The sequence below is a fragment of the Etheostoma cragini genome, chromosome 6 (assembly GCF_013103735.1).
Source record: "Etheostoma cragini isolate CJK2018 chromosome 6, CSU_Ecrag_1.0, whole genome shotgun sequence".
In the NCBI taxonomy this organism is placed as follows: Eukaryota; Metazoa; Chordata; class Actinopteri; order Perciformes; family Percidae; genus Etheostoma; species Etheostoma cragini.
Window position 1 is genome coordinate 6,694,249 of NC_048412.1, and position 24,450 is coordinate 6,718,698.

General features: G+C 40.9%; 1 protein-coding gene and 1 long non-coding RNA gene across 4 annotated transcripts in view; both read right to left on the reverse strand.

The window, feature by feature from the left end:
- Positions 1-24,450, reverse strand: part of grik2 (glutamate receptor, ionotropic, kainate 2) — a 254,762-nt gene that overhangs the window by 195,653 nt on the left and 34,659 nt on the right. The gene's annotated exons all lie outside the window — the stretch shown is intronic.
- On the reverse strand, positions 164-17,467 carry LOC117945765. Its single transcript, XR_004656890.1, has 3 exons — positions 17,456-17,467; positions 8,112-8,113; positions 164-259 (listed from the first exon to the last, which is right to left on the reverse strand). It is a non-coding gene; the product is annotated as an uncharacterized LOC117945765 (long non-coding RNA).

Sequence of the window (24,450 nt, forward strand, 5' to 3'; positions counted from 1 at the left end):
TAGCCAATTGTTTGTGCCAATATTCCCTTTTCATGGCCAACAAAGACTTGGTGTTTACAGAAACTGTCAATGAGCTGTTGAACACAGTCCTACCCGAAAACACAGTGGAAGAAAACATGAGCACGGCTGTAGGTTCCATCCTTTTAAATAAACCAGGGATGGTTTGGAACCGACATGCCCCAACTCAGAGTAGTTTCCTGTGTCTGTGTCATGTGGGCTCCGCCACGGCCACGCCTCTTTAGGAGACTAGCAGCAGATCCTTCAATCCCGTTGCACAGGTACTGCACTTGTGTATAATGACAATAAAGGCATTCTATTCTATTGTTTGGTATTCTGTTCTATCCTGAGTGCATGGCTTGCAATGGGATAAGTGAACGTGAACATAGTTTAAGACCAATTATTTAGGCCCATAGTCATCCAAGTTAATATTGGACCAGCCACATAGTCTATATCCACAATGTTCTATTTTTGGGATTGCTCCGTTTCCGTTGGGTTTCAGTCTTTTCGGCCGCATATCTGTTACCTTCCTTTTTCTTCGTTTTGGAATTTAAAACTCTGATGGATTTCTGAGGACTATGGTTAACTGCTCCTGAGATCTCTGCAGGTTAAATCCAGACAGCTAGCTAGACTATGTGTCCAAATCTTAAACTGTGTCCGTGTGCTGTTTGGTTCGGAGCAAGTAGAGCACAGTTTACACTGGAAACCAGGCTGATGCAAGCGCTGAACCTGAGCAGTGACGTTTGTGGTCCATAAAACTAAACAATGAGGCAAAAAGAGTTTGTAATCAATCTGTGCTGGTTCATTCCTATGAAGGACCCCTTTCATGTAGCCATTTGGAAAAAGTTAATTATATAATATTATATAGAGCAGCTAAAGATTACAAACAGCACTGCTCATCACAAAGAAATAAAGGTTTGCCTTTGATGTAGCCCTGAAAAAAAGGAAGAACCCAGCGTGTTGAGATTATTCTGTATCACCGCATATTTTGTTGATGATTTAGAAGCAGAGAAATGGAAAAGTGAACTCTTTCATCCCCATATAAATGCTGTAAATCTCTGAATGTCTCCAATTGTCCAATGGCTGGGCTGGAAGAAAAATATTGTACATGGAAGAAGAAACTGGGAGAAGTCAGCTCTCTGTACACCACTAAAAAAGAAAGTCCCCTCCTTTTATCATCCAGGGAATTATTCTACGCACATTTATCATCATGTTCTCAATTCATTTTCCAGAGAATTGCGGCCAAGACCTATTTATTATTAGAATTTTTTTTTGGAAAAGTAGGAAGGAGGAAAATTGAACATTGACACTTTAATATGAAGATATGTCGCGTGACTTTTCATTCGCTGCTGCCTCTGTGAAATTGTAGAGGGTTTGGAATGGGTGGAGAGGTACACAACGTGTTTTGAAGATAATGAGAAAACAAAAAGAGAAGCAAATCAAATTTACAGAAATGAGATTTTCTGAGGGAGAAAAACAGTGCTGTCAAGTGTGCACTGAATTATAATATCAAGAAAAAGATAATTCAGAAGGGGGGGAGAGCCCGGCGCGGCGCACTGATAACACAGAAGATGCGACGCCTGGCTTTTAAAAGAAAAAATCTCCTCACAGCTGCATCGTTGGTGTATAGAGCTGCTGTCAGGGTCACACTGCAAGCAGAGGTAATAGGAGGGGGTTTGTGTGGACTAAGATGTTTAGACATATGCTTTATTATGTAAATGTTTTGGCAATTTTACATGTTATGTACATGTACATAACTCTATGACAAGGACATCATGGCAATATTATTAGGTCAGAATGCCGCCAAATTAACATAAATGCTACAGGCTGCAAGGTTTATACTCAAAGAGATATTTAGTGTAGATGTTGCCATTCTTTTCATGTCAGTCTATAACATTGTGTTTTCTTGTGTGTGTGTGTGGAAACAAGACCAAGAGTTTACAGCCCTACAAGCAGCTCTGTGATGCTGTACGTTGGCACTGCTGCTAGCAAACTGGCTGACTGACAAACTGTCAGGCTCGGTCAGATTGTATAAAAATGGAAACATGACACTATGTTTTTTTTTTTCAATGATTAAACTGATTAACAAAAATGTTTGTGGGTTGCGCTTAGACAGCCTGTTCCCATGAACCATTCGCTCAAAAAGCTACGGAAAGTGAAGTAATTCCTAAGCATTCCACGTTTTCTTTTTGCTGAATGCATATGAAGTTAAATATGGTGCAATAGGTGGTAGCGTGTAGGCATGTGAGAACATGCAAAACAAAAAAATCGGAACTTGTATGATAAAATTTGCACTTGCAAGTCACACAAAGAAAAAAAAAACACGAGAGTAAAATTCAGAAGTCGATGCACACAGATTCCCCGCTGTGTGATGCGAGACAGCACATTGCAGAGATAGATTCGAGAAGTTGTAATCACTGACTCGTGGTTGTGATGGAAAATGAACCCTTAGAAAAAGAAATACACAAGTAAATGTTGCACTACACACTTTCAGCTGTCATTGTGTTCATGCAAATATCAATCCACAAATCTGTGAATATTTTCTACAAGTGTAAATTTCAATTTACAAGTTCAGATATTACTTACAATTGCTCTTGTTTTTTTTCTTTGTGTGACTTCAAATTCAGATCACATGTTTGCGAGTATTTTTGCAAGTGTACATTTTAATTTTTACAAGTGCAAATTTTAACACACACAAGTTCAGATTTTGTGTTCTGCAAGTTCTCACATGGTATTCTACCTTTTGCACCATATTTACCTTCATACAGGCACCACATTGACGGCCTATGTATGAGAACGCGGCTGGACGGCGAGGATGGGTGGGCACAAGGACTTTCACGCCAGGGAGTGGACTTTGCCCAGGGGAAACTAAAGAGTTTCACCCAAGAAATGCCTGTCCCTTGGGAATGTTTTTACCAAACTTTGGTAACTAAATTTAAACGCAATTTAAGCCGAAATGAGCAGCTTGCGGTGCTCTAGCCCTTTCTTAAAGTCGCCCATTTTCAGACTAAACACATCTACTAACTGCCGCTGATACTACCGAGCTGGGACAGAGGAATGTAGCCGTGGCGCTATGGTCTGTAGTGGCAACATCTAGTAGCAACTGTCGCTCAGTGTCACGGAGCTCGTAGCCAGCCGGCGTCACGTGACCCCCCCGCGTCACGTGACCGGGGGGGTCTCCTTATTTCATAGGCTATCACAAGTTTTGGTATGCATACATTTTTGTACAATATTTATTCACAATATATTATTTATATCATGTTCATGAGAATGCTTTGGCTAAGTAGGGGAAGAAAGCATCCCTCGCTTTCATGATGGTTAAGCCGTCATTATTTATACAAGTTTTAAAGAACTCATATTATGCTCATTTTCAGCTTCATACTTGCATTTAGAGGTTGTACCAGAATAGGTTTACATGGTTTCGTTTAAAAAGAAAAAGACACTATATTTTGTTATACTGCACAATGCTGCAGCTCCTCTTTTCACCCTGTGTGTTGAGCTCTCTGCATCTCACTTCTGTTCCATCTTTGTTGGGAGTCACACATGCGCAGTAGCTAGGTAAGGACTACCAGCCAGTTTGAAGCTGAGTTTGACGGCGTGCCACGCTAGAAGCTAGGCGAGCATTATATCGCGTTGCAAAGTGATGCACGTTCATCACAGAAGCAAAAACTGGACTACAACAGAGCTGTTTGGAGCAGTTGGTTAACAGTGTTTTCTTTTGGAGATGGTAAGTCTCTTTGGGGTGGATTTGGGGATTAATATGATCACTTTAAAATCCCTAGATAGATAGATAGATAGATAGATAGATAGATAGATAGATAGATAGATAGATAGATAGATAGATAGATATCCCATACAACAATAGATATTGTCATTCAACTTAACACACATATGAACAAAATGTTGTTCCTCTGGCTCATGAATACTACTTTGACTAAAAAACAAATAAGTAGTAAAAAACAAATACAAACTCCACAGAGTGTAAGTTTTACATTAAAATTTGACACAAAAATAGATAAAAGGTTGTTTACTCATGGGGCCTGACAACTGAGACTACTCTTCATTCTTACTGCTGTTCTCCAGCAATGACACACTCACGCCAGGTACCAAATATTGTGCAAGCATTGCAGTTATTTCCATAATGTATAACAACGACAAAGAGCTACGGAATGCTAAAAACATTCTGTCGTGTCACAAGAGCCACTGCAGGACATTTGCGTAACAGTAACCTATGTCTGAAAGCCAAACAAGTCGAGAAAAGATCCCGCTAGGAATGTCTGAGATGTCTGAACGGCTTTATGCAGTGCAATGAGGATGAAAGGTGGAGAGCAGTGTCCTTCTCAATAAGTAATTGACGAGACAGATGTGTTTATTGAACTGGGGATTTTATCACTGATTGGACATTCTTTCTGAACCCAGACTGTGATCCTCTGTGTGTCTGCCATGAGCACATTTTGTGTTCGCCCCTACACGTCTTCCCTAAGTGTCAACACAGTGTAATCATCATGTTTCAGTGCACTTCCCATTTAGCATGCAGCTCTCTGTGCTTCTAAGACTCCTCGCCTCCATTGTCTCAACTGCCCCCGTAATAAAATCACGCTGCAGCCGCAAGGTCACAGCCGGGTCGGCTTCATCGAGCTGGGGTGGGGGGGGGCGGCCTGTGGACTGATTGCTTTGCCTCCCAGGTCCCAACAGGTTCTCTGGGAATCTGGGAGACTAAATCTAACGTCTGATGGATGGATGATGGATGCAGCGGAACAAACCGCCTCGTCTCTGTAATGAACTTGTTCCATTTGATCTGTCACACTGAACCAAGTTGGGATGAGTGTTAACCCTTCGCTTATCGCAACCCTACAATGTAACCTGTGGATCGATCAAAGTCCAAGCATAGTCTTAATAATTTAAAAGATGTACGTTGCTATTATAACAGTTTAACCTGTGTACTAGTGGCTCTGCAGCCACCTTGCTTCCTGTGGTTTCTCTCCTGAGAGGATAAACACATTTGTCATATCCAGTGGATTCTTCGTCCTTTCATTGCAGCACAAGTGTCACAATCTGTCGCCCCTATTAGCACAACAACATTGTTTGTCTGTGCTTTCCAAAACACATGACCTTTAAAAATGGCTTCATGTTACCATTGTCTGATCTGCTACTGCTAAGGTTGGGCATTATGCACAAAAACAGCACAATTCTAATATCAACAGGAGGGAAATAACTACTTGTTTATGGTTAGTAAACAATCATGAGCTGAGTTAGAAGCTGTTCCCTCAATCATTCACTCACTATTCCCTATAAAGTGTTTTATTGAAGGTCCCATGGCATGAAAATTTCACTTGGTCCCCCAGTGGTTAGAAATGGTGATAGGTATAAACCGAGCCCTGGGAATTCCGCTCTGCCTTTGAAAAAATGAAAGCTCAGATGGGCCAATCTGGAATCTTGCTCTTTATGAGGTCATAAGGAGCAAGGTTACCTTCTCTTTCTCTGCTTTGCCCGCCCAGAGAATTTGGCCCACAAATGAGAGAGAGAGACATCACAGCCTTCAAACAAGCAAAGTGGCAGTTGGTCAAACACCATGTTGCATTGTGGTTAGTCTCACTTTGCTAGACCCTTCTCCAAAGCACGCTGGAGGAGGGTCTGTCTACTCCACACAGTATTCTGGGATCGGAGATAACTGGGCTCTGGTTTATTGTCATTTCTTTAAACCAATCACAATCATCTTGGTTGGTGCTAAGCACCGGAGAAAAACCTGCGTTGCTTGCTGCCAAATAACCTCGGGAAGAAACTTGTTTTGGTGGAACACATGTATGTTTAAAAGTTGTTTTAGTCGTGCAACAGAAAACTCTGATTGGACAGATAGTCTAGCTAGCTGTCTGGATTTACCCTGCAGAGATCTGAGGAGCAGTTAAACAAAGTCCTCAGAAATCCGCCTGCAACAATGGAGCAATCCTGGAAGTGGAATGCCATGGATATAGACTACATTGTGGTATATGGAAGTAAAAGGCAGGGTACATGGTATGTACACTCAGGGCGTTTTCACACCTGTAGTCCGTTTGCTTTGGTCCAAATCAGTTGGGAAGTTTGTGAACTTGGAGCGATTTGCCCTCGGTTGGTTTGGTTCTGTTTGGTTTCACACCTAGAAAAATCCAAGTGTATAGAAATGCAACATTTCAAATCACACAAAAACATCTAATCCTGTTATTGGTCGGATGGTTCTGGGGGCGGGAGCAAGAAAATAAATACAGGAAGAAGGTCCTGTGTTCTGGACTAGTGCATATTTCTTGCCTCTCCAAGGCCAAACCAGCTAATGACATTAAAATGATCAGACATTGTTTGCTCTGGTCACCGAGACTTCGCTCTGCTCTGCCGGCGTCTGTCTCCAACTTTAGCGGCAGCTGGTTTGACCACGGAGATACAAGTGATGGACGGCGAGCATCACAGACAGCTAAACACACCTGACTACAGGAGACATTAGCTCAGACTGATGGAGTATGTATAGTTGGTGCGGTTCCAGTACGGATCACGTTCTTACCACGAACAAACCGCTCCACAGTTCGATTGAAAGCGTACCGATACCACCTCTTCAAGCAGGTCTCGGTGCTGACTATGCTTTGATATTCTGTCCATAAATATTACGGGATTGGTGTCAAAGCGCAGTCCTGGCACAGGCTAACCCTCACCTGAAACGAGTCTGACTCACTGCAGAGAACCCGGACACAGCTCTCTAAATACAAAAATACATGTTATTACTTAAAATACAGGGGGTATAAATATACACACCCCCATGTTAAATGCCCATAGAGGCATGCTCAGTTTTATTTTTAAAGGCCAGTTATTTCATGGATCCAGGATAATATGCATCCTGATAAAGTTCCCTTGGCCTTTGGAATTGGCATGGTTTATTTCAGTTAGCCTAATAGCTGTTTGATTTGTATTGAGAGATTATTTTATGGAAAGCTTCCCATGCCAATCTCTAGGTATGGTGAAGGGTATGTGATGATTTCAAAGGCCAAGGGAACTTTATCAGGATGCATAGTTTCCTGGATCCATGAAATAACTGGCCTTTAAAAATAAAATCTTCCTGCCTCTATGAATATTTAACATAGGGGTGTGTAAACGTAAGCCCCTGTATTTTAAGGAAGAACATTTATTTATTTACAATACATTATTCATTCACAAGGAAAGTTGGTGTCCTTAATGGTTGGATTTTATTCTATATTTTTAAATAGGCATTAAGATCGATTTCCAAACGACGACATTATTATTCATTTTTTAGTCAACTTTAGCATGGGTTCCTAACAAATGAGCAGCACTGTACTTAAACTGATTTTGTGAGTTCATATGAATAATTGCACACCCCTGTGGAAATATTCAGACAGAAATTGATTTCTGGGGATTTCAGCAGCTGACTGACTAACCACACAATGATAAACATAATTGAATTCTCATTTCATTGGTTGATTCCTGAGTGAACAGCTTCTCAGTAAGCTTCCCAGCAGCAGGCGGTGGTGAACAGCTCCTCTGTGGCTGCACATAATAGAATCATCTACAGGTGATTTGTTTTAGTCCTGCCACCACGCCATTATTCACCGTTACCACCATGATCACTGTGCTCTCTCATTCACTCTGTTGTTTCTTTTCCTCCTTTTATATCCCCCTCCCCTCCTTTGGGCGTTGGGGGGGGGGGGGGGCTGTGGTGTGTGTGTGTGTGTGTGTATGTGTGTGTTTCTGGAGATAAAAGGCAGGCCATGTCTGCAGGTATGAGCCATGGGATCCATTATAGCCGACTAATACATTAAGAGACATTTCAAACTGAATCACGGCAGGTGGAGAACAACTTTCCCTCTGGGCAGGCTGAGGCATCTGTTATGACAAGCAAACCAAATCTCAGTTTTCCCTGGATGAATTAGGAGTCACCTCCAGTCACACACACACACACACACACACACACACAACACTACCACTGTCTCTTCCATCTCTGACACTTCCCTCCATGCTGGTTCCTCCTCCCCTGACACCTCCACTCCTTTACTCCCCCTTCTCCATTGCCACCATCCAGCCGCTCCCTGCCTCTGTCACCTTCCATCTTTCATCTCCCCTTCACATTTCTAAAATACCGCTCCGAAGAGAGGGAAAAGTTCAGGGGAGCATAGATTACACGGTGTGAATGTGTGTGTGCAAAAGAAAGAAAGAAAGAGTAAAATAGTCTGAGTGAGAGCGCCTGGGGCAGAAATGTTGAGATAATGGTTTCATTTGGAAAGATCATGATGAAGGGAAAATCCTCTCAGATGGGTGGAAGAGTTACCTCTATCTTTTCATCCCATCCACTGCAAGACCACGCTGTCCTTAAAGCCACGGGAGCATTATAACTAACCCTGACAATCACAGCTACGGGGAGGGAAGAGCTGTCCTACACAGCTTCCTGCCTGCAGGCACCTTTAAAACGGAAAGACACTCACACACACGCACAGTCAGGCTCCCATGTAAAAGCACACAAAAGGCATACAATCACCTAAGAAAAGACCATTTGAAATGAAAAGGTTATCAGCAATCAAAAAAGTTAATACTTTTTTATGCTAAGGCAAAGCATTAAAAATGTTTCTGTCGGCTTTATGTTGAAACGATGGCTCCTGACTGCGTATCCAAGAAGGAAGGGAAATACTGTAAGTGGCAACAGAAACATTATATACATATTCTTGAAGGCTTTTAAAAGCAGGTAGTTATTTGCCATTTTATGCATACTGTAGCTCATTTATTTTAAACAGTAAAATTAATTTTTAAGGAAATTGTTAACAGTTTGAGGTAACTTAGTCCTCAGTCACCTGGGATACAGAGCCAGATGTTACTAAACCAGGGAATATGTGTGTGTGTGTGTGTGTGTGTGTGTGTGTGTGTGTGTGTGTTTGTGTGCTTTTGGCTTTACGTTGCACATGTTTGGATTTTTGCAGTTTATTTCTGGTAATGATGATGGTGGTGGTTGATATAGTTATTACTCGTATTCATGTCAAATCATATTGTAGTACTCACTCACCAAGACAGGTGGAAAAGCCTGTAAAACGGCATGCATTAAAACCATTGGATTTATGGAAGGATTTTTGAGGGGGACCTATAAGGACACTAACCCTGTCCCTTGAAATTCATACGTATTAAAATCTCAGTGTTTTAGAGGTGCATTGGCACATTTATTCATCATTGCCAAATTTATTTTGAAGAATTAAAACTTAATTATCTCACTTGGCAGTAACACACACACACACACACACATACACACACACACACGCACACACATAGCATAGTAGATATAGCAGATATAATATACTAGTCTTTATCCACGACGTTCCCCTCCCGGGTTGCTCCGGTGGCTCTGGAAATTCTGCCGGGTGTCCGTTACCTTCCACTTTCATCATGTTGGCATTCTAAACAACAGGCCATTGTATTTTCGCCGTTTGCACGTTATGTGAATTTCTTTTTTTTTAAAGCTTGTCGTACTTTCCAGGGGCCTTTTCCCGTGTTAGAATTTTAAACTCCAGTGGATTTATGAAGAGCTCCTCAGATCTCTGCAGGGTGAATCCAGACAGCTAGCTGGACTCTCCGTCCAATCAGAGTTTTCTGTTGTATGTCTAAAACAACTTTTAAATGTACACATGTTCCACCAAAAGAAGTTCTTTCCCGAGGCTAATAAACCAGAGCACGTTTTTCGCTCACACTTTTTAGAGGCTTTAGACAAGTCTTGCTTTTGAGTCTCACTATTCTATTAATCAATCCCTCAACTTTTGCTTTCTTTGTGTTGGCATTCTATATTCCGGTTGATTTGGGAAACATCCTACAGGCTATAAAAGACAATCAAATTAAGTTTATCTTGTTTTCTGTAAAATACTCATCACACACTCAACTCCAACCGCCCCCACTCACATACACACACACACACATGCAGCAGACACACACTCTCTTTCTTAAAAGCCAAATTAACACTTCTTTTGGACGCACACACCTTTCCCAAAAAGAGCGTGTGCCAAGCTGTGAGCGGGGTGTAAACGTATATTGCTAGAGGTGGGAATGCAGTGGGAATATTTCACACTTTCTCTGAGATGTTGACGCCTCAAACGGCTGAGTGTGAGGAAAATGTGGCATCAAAATCCACAGGTAGCATAATCCGAGCCAGCCAAGCCGTGGGGGAAGAAAAGGTGGGGGGATATGGAGAGATACAGAGCAAAGGGACAGGGCCAGCAGCTAAAAAGATGCCACACAAAGGAAGCTGCCAGCAGCCAGTCACCCCCCTGTACGATCCACTCACACTGTAGACACAGCTTCCAACACATTTCAGTGGCTTTCCTCCCCTGCAGGTATCTTAGGAGCCAAAAACAGACACACACACACACACACACACACACACACACACACACACACACACACACACACACACACACACACACACACACACACACACACACATATATACACACACACACACACACACACACACACAAACACACATACACACGTAATGCTGTATGTGAACTAGTGAACCAGCTTCTACAGTAACCATGAATGAGGCCGATACAGCCGGCTGATCCCAGTCCGGATGTTTCTGGAGTGAGATTCAGAGCCGCTGCATTGTGCCCATCTAAATGTCTTTTAGGGGGGGCAGACAAACTCAATCAACAAGTCAATTGAGACTTACCTAAGAGTATGGAAGAGGATTAGGGCCAAATATGAAAAATGGATTTTAGTTCTGAGTTTAAAGTCATAATTCTAAGAAAAAAGGCAGAATTCTGGCTTTAATCTCAGAATTCAACTCTAATACATTTTTCACATGCGGCCCTAATCTTCTTTCGTACTAATTCCTAAAAAAATCAATATGTTCTACTGTTTTATTTAATGTTTTTTATTTGTCTTTACCAAAATAGCTCTTTTTTTACCATTATAGTGAAGGTTCCATGGCCTAAACTAAGTATTTACAGTATTTTAACCCAATAATATTTCTGTTACCCTGACCAAGTGATTTTTCAATCAAATTTGAACCAGTGGCAGCAGGTCAGAGAATTGTTTTGTTTGGGAAGCCATTGACAAAGAATGTTTTGGTTCTAGTAGCTTCTCATCACATCCATTTTGAAGCATTAGAACAATGACCCTAAACCCCATATCTGCCAGACATGAAGGATTTTTGAATCAGTAACTTGTTACAACTGTAACAAAACTTAAAGTGGATAGCAACGGTATTCTCAGTCATTGCTAGCATTTTTAAAATCAGGTCACACAATGTGATTGTACGTCAGTAGCCAACATTAAATGACGTCCCCGCTCGCGTTTTATTCCTTTTTGTTTTTCTTGGCCAATTATTTTCTTTTCCTTTGCCTCCACGTACTTGTGTAAAGCGTCCATGGGTTTCACGAAATGCGCTATATTCATTTAAGTTACAATAATCTCCTAATGCTTTGGCTCACGACACAGTGACAGTGATAACCAGTTAGACTCACAGTACATGCAAAGTAGGCCAAGTTACTGCATGCAACAGTTGAAATGCAACGATGCATCTGTAACGTATTCTCTTATTATAAATGAATGATTCTTCGTCTGAGCTAAACATTCATCAAACCTATGTGACCTCCCTGTGGCGCTAACTCCTAGACCTTTGCAACAGCAAGTGTTTTAACACATCTGCCTTTTACTTCATTAATCCACCAAAGTTTAAAATTCTAACACAGGAAACGGCCACCGGTGAAAAAAGACATGGATCCACCGTAATTTCCTGTTGCACCGGAGTAATCCCAGAAGTGGAACACTGAGGATATAGACTAGTGAGGGGCCACTGAAATCAACAGTGAAAGTCACATAAAGCCACATTCAGAAAGAATGAGAAATATTGTTATTTGGATTACAAAGTTATCTGAAGTTATCTGCTAATTAAATGGCTGTTATCAGTTGTCATGGGAGGGATAGATTTGAGGTGATACGGCCGTACTCTACATCCTAATTGGCTCATTTGGCCATTGTTAGACAACGGCTTCTAGCGGCCATGGTAATTAAGACTGAAGCAAAGGAGGAAGTCAGGTGCTTTGGTTTAAAAAACCACAAAGTCAAATATGGAGGATGGGAAGGGTGGGTGGGTAGGTCAAACAAACATAGGACTTTCAGCCGGGAGACCGCAGTTTGTGTCTCATGTGAAACTAAAAGTCAATGTTGACTCATCATCTTACATAACATACTTAACATACACGTACCTATATATATTACCTAAGTTACGTAGCATACTTATCCTGACCAAACCATGATCATTGGTAGGTCTACCAATTACTTTTGTTTCAATTCACAACTTTAACCACGTGTGACCGTTTTACAACGTGTGCCTTTCGCTGGTCCAAGGACTGTATTAGTATAGCGCTTTTCTAGTCTTAACTAATACTCAAAGCACTTTTACATAGTGTAGAAACCATTCACCATTCACACACTGAGACTGCCATACAAGATTACATCAACACTCCGATGGCGCAGCCTTGGGAGAAATTCAGTTTGGTTCGGTGTCTTTCCCAATGACACTTGGGATTGAGTCTGGGATCTGAACCACCACCCTTCTGATTGGTAAGCAACCACTCGACATCTGAGCCACAACCGCCCCGTTCATGCAGTTTGCCCTGTCTAAAGCATTTTGATACCAACTGATGAGGGCTAATGACATTCAAAACGGGTTGCTTTCAGTCATTTTGGTGCTGTGTTCTCTGACCTAATCACAAGGTGCAGACAGCACTCCCAGGAGAGTTGTCTTAGACATATGTAGGACAGAGGAAAGATTATAAATAGAGGAGGTAAAAATAATCGACATAAGAGTTGTATGACAACACAGACAGAACTGCTGCTTTGTTCTTGTTGAGTTAAACAGTCCCTTTAGCAGAGGAACGAGCATGTGCATTTCCTTTTTGACAAAACACAACAGAGGAAAGGGGAAGAAAACAAAGTATGTGGTCATGAGGGAGGCAGGAGGAGGGGAGTAATGAAAGTTGAATGAAGAATATAATTGTCTTCAATACTTAATATCCAGGAAAACATGCTCGTCTAAGTGATTTTCACCAGCGGGGGTTTGTGGAACGCTGAGGTTTTAGCCTTGTGCACGCTTGTCTCTTCTCTGTTCGGTTAATCAGATATAAGTTGCGCAAACACAACAGAGCAAAGGCCAGTTATAAATACACAGAACACAACAAAATCTAGTGTATCTTTCACAGAAGAAAAACAAGATTACCCAAATACATTTTAACAACAATTTCAGTCATTAAAACAATCAGTGTGGAGACAATATCCTGTGTAATGCAACAAATGTTAGACAAGCTTGTTTTTGCTATTGCACTCCTACATCCAGATTTACACACACTGGTTATTTTTGCTAATATTGCATAGTGCGGCATAAAAGTATTGACTATCATCAGTTCAAACCAACCCGTGCCACCTTGCCCCCCCCTTCTAGCCTCGCCCACTGCCTGTAATGGTATTCTTGTACAGTACAATGGACACGGCAGCTTGTGGATGTGAACTCCCAAAGCAGTGTTGGAACCAGAAGTAATCCACGTTACTCTCATTGGCCCTACCACAGAACATTAGTAAGCAAAAGTAATTTTTTACTTAATTACTAAATGCTTGTGTTAAGGGATCAGGTTTGCATCTGATCAATACTTTGATCAGTTATGCATTGTTTGTATTTAACATGAGGGGAGGACGTCCTTGCTGTGGTGGTCTCAGCCCAGAGCCTGAGGGTGCACACGGAGGCAGCACCATCAACAACATCAGGCACTTATAATAATTTAGGAAGTAATTACAGGCTCAACCATTTTATTACCAATTCCATTTTCCTCCTTGTTCACCAGCCAAAGGAATTCATACGTGAAAACTAAACACTAACAAGGCAAGCCTGCAAATAAAATCTGCACTCCGGGGTAATGGAGAAATAAGGGGGTCCTAGATTACGGGGTGGATTTATGGTTTGACCATGGCAACCATCAGAGGTGTTATTAAAATGACACCAGAGCCAAAAAACCTCTAAGGCAACAATGAATTAAAGCAAGAAATGCATTAAAATGGTGCATCATGTCAGGGTAAAATCTCAAACGTATGTAAGGAAATTCATTTTAGAGAGTAAATTATTTTAATGTCTTTCTCTTGAAGACGTTGTTTTTTTACAACTTGGGGTGTCTGTAGCCTTTTTTAAGTGAATATTTGGATGAATGCACATTATCTTTACTTAAATGGCACACAGAAACACTTCATTCCTAACACACATAAATATCTACACTGATGCTAAAAGTGTGCTATGGCCATTAAGATCACAGCCAATCTAAATCGCAAATGGGTAGATAATGCAAAGCCTGTTTGGCAAAGCAAGCCCAGATGCTCTCTACTCAGTGGGTACTGGTGTTGTGAAAACAGGTGATTCAGCCGAGCGCTGCACTAATCTGAATAAGTGGCACTTAATGCTGAATGGTGGTGTTATATAAGGCTTCAAACATCCAGAGGCTTCCAACCCACAGGGCCACAAACAACACTTCACAATGGAGCAGTTCTAAAATCCTGAAAAATACAGTAAGAGACCACTATGGTGTGTGCAACATTTAGCCGGAACACTTTATTTTTTTGTGTCTTTTAATGAAAATTGTTGTGTGGACGTAAGTAAAATGCATGGCATAGATGAAAGCACCTAAAGCCCTATTCACACGGGATTAGTATTACCTTGTGACCTCTAGTCATTTTTAATTATTACGAATGTTGTCTCTGATCTGTGCTAATCGCCAATGTCTGTAATTTGTCAAGTAAAATTTCACCCGCAGCTGAACTAGGACATATTTAGCTGAATACCAATGTCCTATAAGAATATGAGTCCTGTGCTAATAAACATGTCTGTGATTTGGCAGGGTAGTATGTAAGGGTTGTATATAATTTTTTTAAGGTTTTTGTTTCCTGTGCACCATTTTAACCCCCTTGCAAAGACAGATATGTGTTAGTAGGGAGCTGTGCAACCTAGACTGAACCTAGACTGGACCACTGTCCAACTGAAGATCTCCGTCCCCGAGTCGACGAGCTCCCCATGGTTTTGTCCGATGGTGGCATAGATGTGTGCCGCGGGTATGATCGGGTATGCGCCTCTGGTAACCTCCACCGGGCCGAACCCCAGAAGATACTGAGCTCCAAACCAACTGTGGTGCGGTGGCCTTGCCCCTGCTGTCCTCCGTGCGCCTACATGTAGTGACCTCTGGGGTACATATGTCAGTAAATTCAAGTAAAAGCACGCCTTTCTCATGCGCCCCACAGAACTCAAATGTGGCGGGGGTAATTTCTAAATCACTAGAGGTCCCCAGATGACACTAATCCTGTGTGAATATGGCTTTAGTGTGGTGTTTTAGTGCTTCAAATGCTGTTTTCTTTTCACCCAGCATATTTCCTTGGATTAGGATGGCAACAAGGTCTTGGTTGCAGCTGTCGCAGTGGTCCTGCTGCACTCCCTGCTACACGCTGCTACGCTCTGTGATACCCTGCAGTACCCTGTTATGACATGACAACTACTACAACTAGCATTTGTGGTCACTGTTCCATTAGCTTAATTGTCATTGTTAATGACCACTGTTCATCACACCCCCAACCGGCCCCGTCGGACACAGCCTACCAAGACTGGGTCTGTCTGAAGTAAAATGTTTAGGGCTTTGTAAATTATAGAGCGTGGTCTAGACCTACTCTAGTCGTGTTTTGATATAACGTTTGTTATGATTTGATACTACTAATATTGAATTGAATTAAAATGAATATACCCTCCAAATCCATACAGTCCAAAACAGTTCACAGTTGAATTTCAAAACGGGGAGCTGGAAGAAGCTTTGGGATCAATGGAGAAACTATAGGGCACTCTGGCCCTGTTTTACATCTGGCGTTAAAATTTCTTTTGGGTGATCAAATTGCAATCTGATACTGCTTGACCACATGAAAGTACAGGTGTAAATGCACATTAAACATCGATGGACATTGTGACCACATTGAAAACTTTCGTTAAATACATTGTATTTGGTGCACCTCCAAAACTTCATTCCTTGAACTGCATTTCAAACCACAGGCTGTAAAAAAAAGATGGACGAAAGGCTCCACTTCCTCCCACTGAACAAAAGTCATCTCGCCACCTTGTAATTTTGGAACCAGAGGCGGTGGAGCCGCGGTATCAAAGTCCCACGCATATACCACAGCTGTCAATGGCTGTCATCAAATAACTAAGAAAAACAAACTTATTAGAAGAATGAACACTTGAACAAACAGTGGGATCCGAACTACTTAAAATGACAGAAGCTTTTGGAAAAATAATTTTTGACGTGTACTTTGACTTTTTAGTTTGGCCCATGTCCCATCCCCTAACATGGAGGGGAAGGATTTCTGACCTTTACTGCTGCCAGCCACTGGCTTCACTTATACAGTCTATGCATCAAACCCTGCTTTCACACAGCAGGCCCTCTTCAACATTTCTGTCCGTACGTATGCTGTGGCTAGCAATCACCATACTCAGCCCCATTACAAATGAGGGTCTCCCTCAACGGGCCCCAAGTTTTAAATAAAAGTTTACAATGAAATGAGACCTCAGTCGGATCTCAATGTGTACAATAAAGACACATTAACAGCAGGTGTAAATGTAATCGGATACATTCTTGATACGAGACACTTTCAAATGACAGGTGTAAATGGTGCAAAATACAATGGTGTAACAATGGTATCTTTAGGCAGCAAGAAGCACTCTCCAATGCCTAATATCTCACGTTAGTTGCTTGTTACTTGTAGCTTACCAGTTTTGAAATCAATATTTGCACAGAGTCAAAATCAATAGGTATCGTTCTGTTTGGAGCATTGGTGTTCAGCACATATAATGTTGTAATCCAGTCTTTCACCAGACAAGAACAGTGAAGCAGTTATCTATTGTTTGCATGGCAGATATTAATGGATTCTGGGTGACTGCTTTATTACTGATGTATTACTGTGTGGTTGTGTAGTAGTTACTTGTAGTTACAAAGAGCTTGATATAGTAGCTGTCACAGCTAGGGTATATATGATGAGGAGTGAGCCAGTTGTGGCTCATTATATGCTGTAACATCAGTGTTAGGAAGTGTCTTGCCATGATTGAACTGTGCAGTGTATATAAGTGTGTCTCTTCAGCTCTTTTAATGGGCCTCCTCCACACCTCTCATAATGTGCAGCCAGGCATAGACAGGATGCTCCATAAAGTCTGCTGGACAGGCAGAAGGCTCGCTGGATAAAAGAAGACAAACCCTACAGGTCTTCAATCAATACTGCTGGCATCAATATTCACCACCTCACTGCCCCGATACCACCCTCCTGTTAACTAACAGCCTTACTACTCTGTTTCTGTGTGTGTGTGTTGCGTGTGTGCGCTTGTGTTTGTGTGTGTGTGTGTTTGTGCATCCAGAACAGGGTAGAATTTACACTCAACAGAGTATTGATTTAATTTTTGCTCATTTCTCATGTCTGCAGCAAGTTTAATTGGATCTACCAAAACGACACGCCAAGGATGAAGACAGTGCAAACGGCAACAAAATCGGAAACTACCCACCAAGTAACTATTCCCCCAACCCCGCCATGCTTCGATTTTTCCTATGGTCTTTTGGGGTTTGTCGATTACAAATGAAACAAACACTGGGGAACCAATTTCTTCTCCCTGTGTTGTGGACAGAATAGATTTTTCTGAACAAACACACGTTGTGGTCATTAACGTAACGGAAACAATTCTTTTCATGTTCGTTCATCTCACACTCTTATGGTTTTCCCTGACTGATTGGACGCTTCCTCAGAAATCAACAACAACAGACAACACTGGAACACGAGCCAAAGTCTGGTAAGAGCCCTAGAGGTTGACTCATTGTAATAATATTCAGGCTTTCTCTTCTCCCTTTAATTATTATGATAACTTACAAATTATATTCAGTGCAATACTGGTACTCTTGAAGAAAATGATAACTGTAATATTGTATTTCCACTATGACATGATTGTCTCCAAGCAAAACAAAATTCCATCCATAACTGCTCCTGATAAGCTCTTTGTATGCAATGTTGCTGAAGCAATGAATAAATATCCAGAGAATAGTTTGATCTTTCATCAACAAACTAAAGAGGAATCTAAGAGGAATGGAATGACGATCAGCCTGAAAACCTAAACATTGTGTATTAATTAATTCTTCACATTTTAGTGTTTCCCCTACTGTTGTTTGGGGGGGTACCCCCCCCCCCCCCCCCCCCCCGAAAGAATGATAATGAGATAAAGCTGTTTTCACAAATATAGGCATTTCGTTTCTCATTCCTTGCCTTAAAAGTTTCTTAAAATTCATTTTAACTTACGGGCTGGCTACATTGCACTCGTATTGTAGGCTGAGCGGACCATCTAACACAAGATAACTCCCAGGATCCAGTGCAAATGCCCAATTTAATCAAAAGTCTGTGTTTTCATCCATTGTTGCAATTGAGAGACCCCTTAGCGGCAGAAAATTCAATATTGTACATTTAATGATCATTATCAGGTGTGATGTTTTGAAATAAATCTTAATATCAGTCTAAAAGTCACTATTAGTCAACAAAAACAGTATATTAGAGAGAGGGGAAGACGAGAAGACCACAGAAACAGGTCATTTGTAAAACAAGTGCTCACATGTGAACACACAGGTCGGTGTGGCTCTGTAGTGTTTCCAGCATTTTCCTCATTGTTAGGGTGAGCAGTGTTAGCAGGTAACAGATGGCAGCCTGATCGCAGCATGTGCTCTCTCAGATGATTCTTTATTACCTTTTAAACAAGTGTGAGGCAAATGTCCTGCAGCCAGTGCTATGCTAATAAGACGTCCTGCTGAATCCAAGGCCTCCAGCTCATATCATTATGCCAAGATAAGGAAGGAATCTGAGAGGATTTATAATATAACAATAACAGGATGAAGCCTTTGGATTATGAAGACTGTGTTTTAGAACAAGCCATATGTTTAGCCTACTGACAAGGCTCTAAATCTTTCATATCAAACGGTTAAGGGCAGGTGCGTTCAAGGAACATAAAATAAAGACCATTGTGTAAAGCATTACCCATCCTAAATAACAGCTAACTAGGATGTTATGGACTACACTGGAATACAACAAGTTACATATTAGTTTTCTAACCTGGCTCTCCAATCTTTGTGATTTCTTCAGTTCTGGTTGATATTTGTATATATATATATATGTGTGCCGGCCATGGAAGCAAACAGACAAACGGGATCAACAAAGATAGATTCTGCCTCCCCTCAAAAAAAATAAAAAACGGCATGTTGCGTGACCAGAAATGTTACTAACCCTGGGTAAATATTGGAGATGTATTTGAAAGAAGGAGACAGCTTAGAGCCCAAAAGGACGCAGAGCTGACTCTCGCCAGTATTTTGAATTTGTACTGCAGTAACTATTTTAAACACAAGCTGTCATTACTGTGCATATTACACCTTTAACAGTCTGAACTCAGAATTTAAACCAGCTGTAAGGTAACATATTCAGCTGCCACAACAGCAGCTATAACAGTTACTGTACTGTACCCTGGGTTCAAGCCTGACTGGTGTGGATAAGGACATTATTAACCGCCAGAAATGCACAAAGTTGTGAGTTGACCAGTTGGACAGCAGCACTTTCAATTAAAAATAATAACCTGCTTCCAATGGGTTGCTCGTTTGAAGTGAAAACTTGAAAAGAATAGAATCTGTTTGCTCTTACTGTTTCCAGACCTCAAATGTTCAATTATAACTCTATGGACTTTAGCTCATTAAAGTTGAATGTTTGCTAGTTTTCTTTTGTCTTCTACAATAGTGAAGTGAATATGAAGAGCTTTTGAACTGTTACTCATTTTGAATTTGTCAACTTGGGCTTTTGGATATTGTTATGGCCATTTTTCACAGTTTACTGACATTTTATAGAACAAATAATCAATTAAATGAGACAAATATTAATCACATTATTCAATAATTATTGGTAAATTGTTTAAAAACGTTTTCCCTCCCACATAAGAACAGTCCTTGACGTTCAATATCCACTGTGAAGCAGCCCATTCTCTCTCATGTGAAGTTGGTAAATGCCTTCCTTTTCGCTGTCTTTTCTCCGTGTGCCTACTCTCCATATGAAAGAACCCAGCTCCCACAGCAGTAGTTATCGGAGCACTGGAACAGTGTTTTTGGATGCTGTGAGGAAGAAGAGGGAAAAGTAGACAGGCATATTGCAGTAATGACACTGAATGGTAAGAGAGAGGGATGATGAGAGCAGCTTTTCCTTCTTGCCTGGCCTCTTGATCCCTTTCCTTCTCAGTGTCTCTGCGTCGCCTTTCTCGTTCTGTCTGGATTATATACACCAAGCCTTTTTGAGTTAGACTTTATCGCTCAATTCCCTCAGCACTTACAAGGCAAAGGAAAAGATCACAGTCTTCCACCCCCAACCCCCCTTTCCCACAGCACACCCACTCGCCGAGTTTTTTTTTCCCTCTACTGTAAGCGTACAGACATTATCTCAGCACGTGGGCTGCGGGTCAAGCGCAGATTTTTGCACAGGAGCTCTTAATGTTTCCTGGCATCCATTATGTAGAGAGAGGAAACAGGTTGATGATAATTAGACTGGAGGAGGGAAGGCATTTTAACAGAAAATGTAATGGTAATTAATGGAAGAGGCGAATGAGGGAGATATTGTAGAGAAAATACAGGTGCCAAGGAAGGCAAGTGCTGCAGCTCTGCAAGGAGAAAGCCTTAACTGTCCAGAAAAAACACAATTAGCAGCGGGACATTCTTCAGCCACGGACTGACTCCGCTTGAGCTCCATCCACAGGTAATAGAGAAACAGGAAATCTGAATGTCAGCTCTTTTCTTTGTCATTTTTAAGCTCTTTGTTGCTTGGTGAGGGAATCTTGTTTCCATCCTCCTGAGACTTTTCCTCCTTCCCTGCCCCCTCCAGAGGGACAGGGTTAGGTTGAAGTGTACTGGCTAGATTCTAGAGTAGAGTCAGCCATAATAGCGTTAATAATATGTTATAATTGATAACATAATATCAATGTTGTGATATGAAAATGACAGTTATCTGATATTTTATATCAATATCATTTATTTTAAGAACAATAAATGTCTAGTTGTGTGAGGAATATTCTCATGCTCCTTACTGGAAACATGTACTAATATTTAAAATCAATACAAAGTTTCCAATAAAAAAAAGAAGAAGAATTCCACTCAGTCTTTTTTTGGCCTTTTTTGGAGCTTTCCAACAAGTCCTGTTATCCAAGGGTCTTCATACTGTGTTAGGCCAGGGAGCTTAGCTAAAAGAGATCCGGAGAAATGGACCCCCTACTACATATCTTGTATACAATTGAGTTGCATATTAAACTGGGCCGAGTGGATAAAAACAAATGGATATTATTTATGCATCAAGTTTTAATGTTTAACATACATCCAGAAGGCACAGTGACTCCTGTATGGCTACCATACCTTACATATAGTACGCTTATCTTTAATGTCGGAACTTTCTTTTTCACAAATAAGCCAATGTACCTTTGCTATTCAAATTTTGTATTCAGATTAATGTATATTTTCAGACCTATTTTAATTTTTTGATTTTTGAAACAAGAAATGTTAAAAAAAATTATTTTGAACACAATTTGAAGGCCCCGCTAGGGGTCCCAGAACCCTTAATAAAGATATCTGCTGTAATCTATTTAACAAAATTGTGTGTCAATTTGTCAGTCACTTCAGCAAAACAAAAGTTTTTCATTTCATTTGACATTTCAGTTTTCCAAGTGGTGTAGATACATCTGGATGAACTGTTGGTCTGTTTACAACCTGTTTGGCTGTCTTAATTTTTGGAATATTGTAATAATGTCACAATTTTCTAACAATACTGGTGAATACAATGCTAAAATTAAATGATCAAAACTGAAACACAAAACATAAGAAACACAAAATGCACATTTAATATATTAAAAAATCCGGTTAACCTTGCTTTTCTAACAATATTGTTGACTCCATCACAGACTCTAAAAGATTCAAGCTGCTCATGACCTTTGTGGAAGAGGTCAATGCTGTGCCCTTCCTCTGGTTTGAAGTGATAAATAGTCTAACACTTTTGGAATGGTCTTTAGGACGGCTTGATCTTTCCTTAAATTCTGACAAGATTCTAACTTTTATTTCAGACGCAACCGCTACGTATTCTTTCATGATGCAAGCATAGGCACGATGAAGCAAATCCAAACTACCTTACTGGTTTCAACTGAAACTGGCTGAGAAAATAAAGCAGCCAGAGATCAAAGAGGAGGAGACAAAGTGAGAGGGTGGGGGGGGCTAAAGGCTGAGCCCCGAAGCCATAACCAGGATGAAAACCCCGGCTCTGCCAGAGGACGTGTGTAGACAAACTCACTTCCAGATCTCTCCGCAAATCAATCAGTCTGCTGCATTAAAGGTCCTTCTTTGTCAAATCCAACTTTTCACCCTGAAATGGAATCAGCTGGCAGAGAACAAACAGGCGGCGGCAAGGAGAGAATGTCACACTAATGCCTCCGCCGGTGGCCGCCTCCTCCACCGCAAACTGTTTAAGGGTCAACAGAGGCCAGCCCTAACTCCATTAGACAGAGAAATGGATAGCTTAGTCTCTGCAGCCTGACACCTGCATCATGTATTGTCAAAGTGGCCCTGGAGGCAGGGGTGAGGGGTGAAGAAAGGAAGGAGAGGACTGGACAGGATGGCACACAGACAGACTATGGACTAGAATAATGATGATCCAATATGATAACAAGACAAAAAATGCAAAAAAGGGTTAAAAAAGAAGAATGAAGAATCAATAAAAAGGTTGAAAGATTGAAAACACATACCAGTTCCCACAGGGCTTTCCTAATAATGTCCTAACAATTACCAAAATATTTCCTGTGAAGAACTATGTAATTTGACATGGATTATGAAGAAAATATGATGAAAGTAGTACATTCTAGTAAATTACACGGGCATAACCTAAAAACTTTTTTAATTGGTGCACAGCAGGTCAGCTGAACATGCATAATCATAAATCTAATCTGCTGGCATGTCACGGTAGGAAAAGTGAAAATGGTCAAATGAATGACGGTTGGAATCCATTTAGCAGCTTCAGTTCCAGGGTCCTGGTATTGTTCATGCTGGCTCACTGTCACACAGTTATTAGTAGTATTATAGTAGTAGTTATAAAACCTGTAAGTGACAAATTGAATTGTTTGGCTCAGGAAACGTTGATTTGTAATTTGTCAAGAAATTACAGAAGTCTTTGTTTTTACTATACACCAGTTAATTTTGCAAATGAATAGCCAAATGGTTAGAAAATGATCATTGGTCAATTTGAAAATGTTTCCCCTTTTTTCACCACTTACATCTTATTGGGAATATCATACCATTTCACACCATAACCCATTGTGCTGCTGTTTGGGCTTTTAAAGGTAATACTCTGCTATTTTGTTTTCTGAGCATTGTAACCCATTTATATTCAAATACTGTCCAGTATAATAAGCATATCCCTTTTTGGAAGGCTTTACATATGGTGTGAATTAGTGTAAAAAAGAACATCTTCATAAGTATGACATGTCTGTTGTGGAAATGGAAATATACTGGATGTACTAAAATCCACGTAAGGAGGTTGGTTGGGTGTGGTGGGTGGGTCTATCACCACAGGACTTTCACCCAAGAGACCAGCGTTCACGTCCCATTTTTTCCCCACATGTCACTGGGACACTGTACATTTTGTAAAGGAGACTTTTTGCGTCAATGCGCTAAGACGATTGTGTAGGGATACAGAAATACAAACCACCAAGAATGTTAACCCGTGCAGCCAGACCATGTTTCAGCTCTGACGCATTGCTGTAGAGGTCTGACAATGCAAGACAGGACATATTCCGAAATACTAAATTTACTTTGTGCAGCATTACAATACTAATTCCAACCCCTCTCAATGTTTACAGGCCTTATTTGTCACCCGCCTTAATTTGTTAGTGCTGACTACACATTGAGACCCTACCATTATTGCTGTGTTTTCTTTGAGAAACTACAGTATATTGTAACTGCCCAAAATGCATTTAACACCCACTGCTTCATCAGCTCGGTGAACCGCCAGACGCCACAGCACCCACAGCAGGGATCATCTCTACTCGGCTGAAGTTTGACTCAGAGCTGTTTGTCTTTCCAGACTGAGAAAGACAACAAAAAATGCTTCAGACAGCCACTGACCCTGGAAATAACACTGTTTTATATTTTCCTCATCCCCTTTCTTTCTTTTCGGCTACAAATCAAGCAGAAGTAATTTGATTTAGCCATGGGCATTTGCCATCGATTGTCTAGCCTGCTGGACTCTCGGATAAAGTGTTTGTCCAAACAGCAAGAGACTGAATAACACAGAGAGAGATAAAGAGAGAGAGAGAGTGAGATATATATATATATATATATA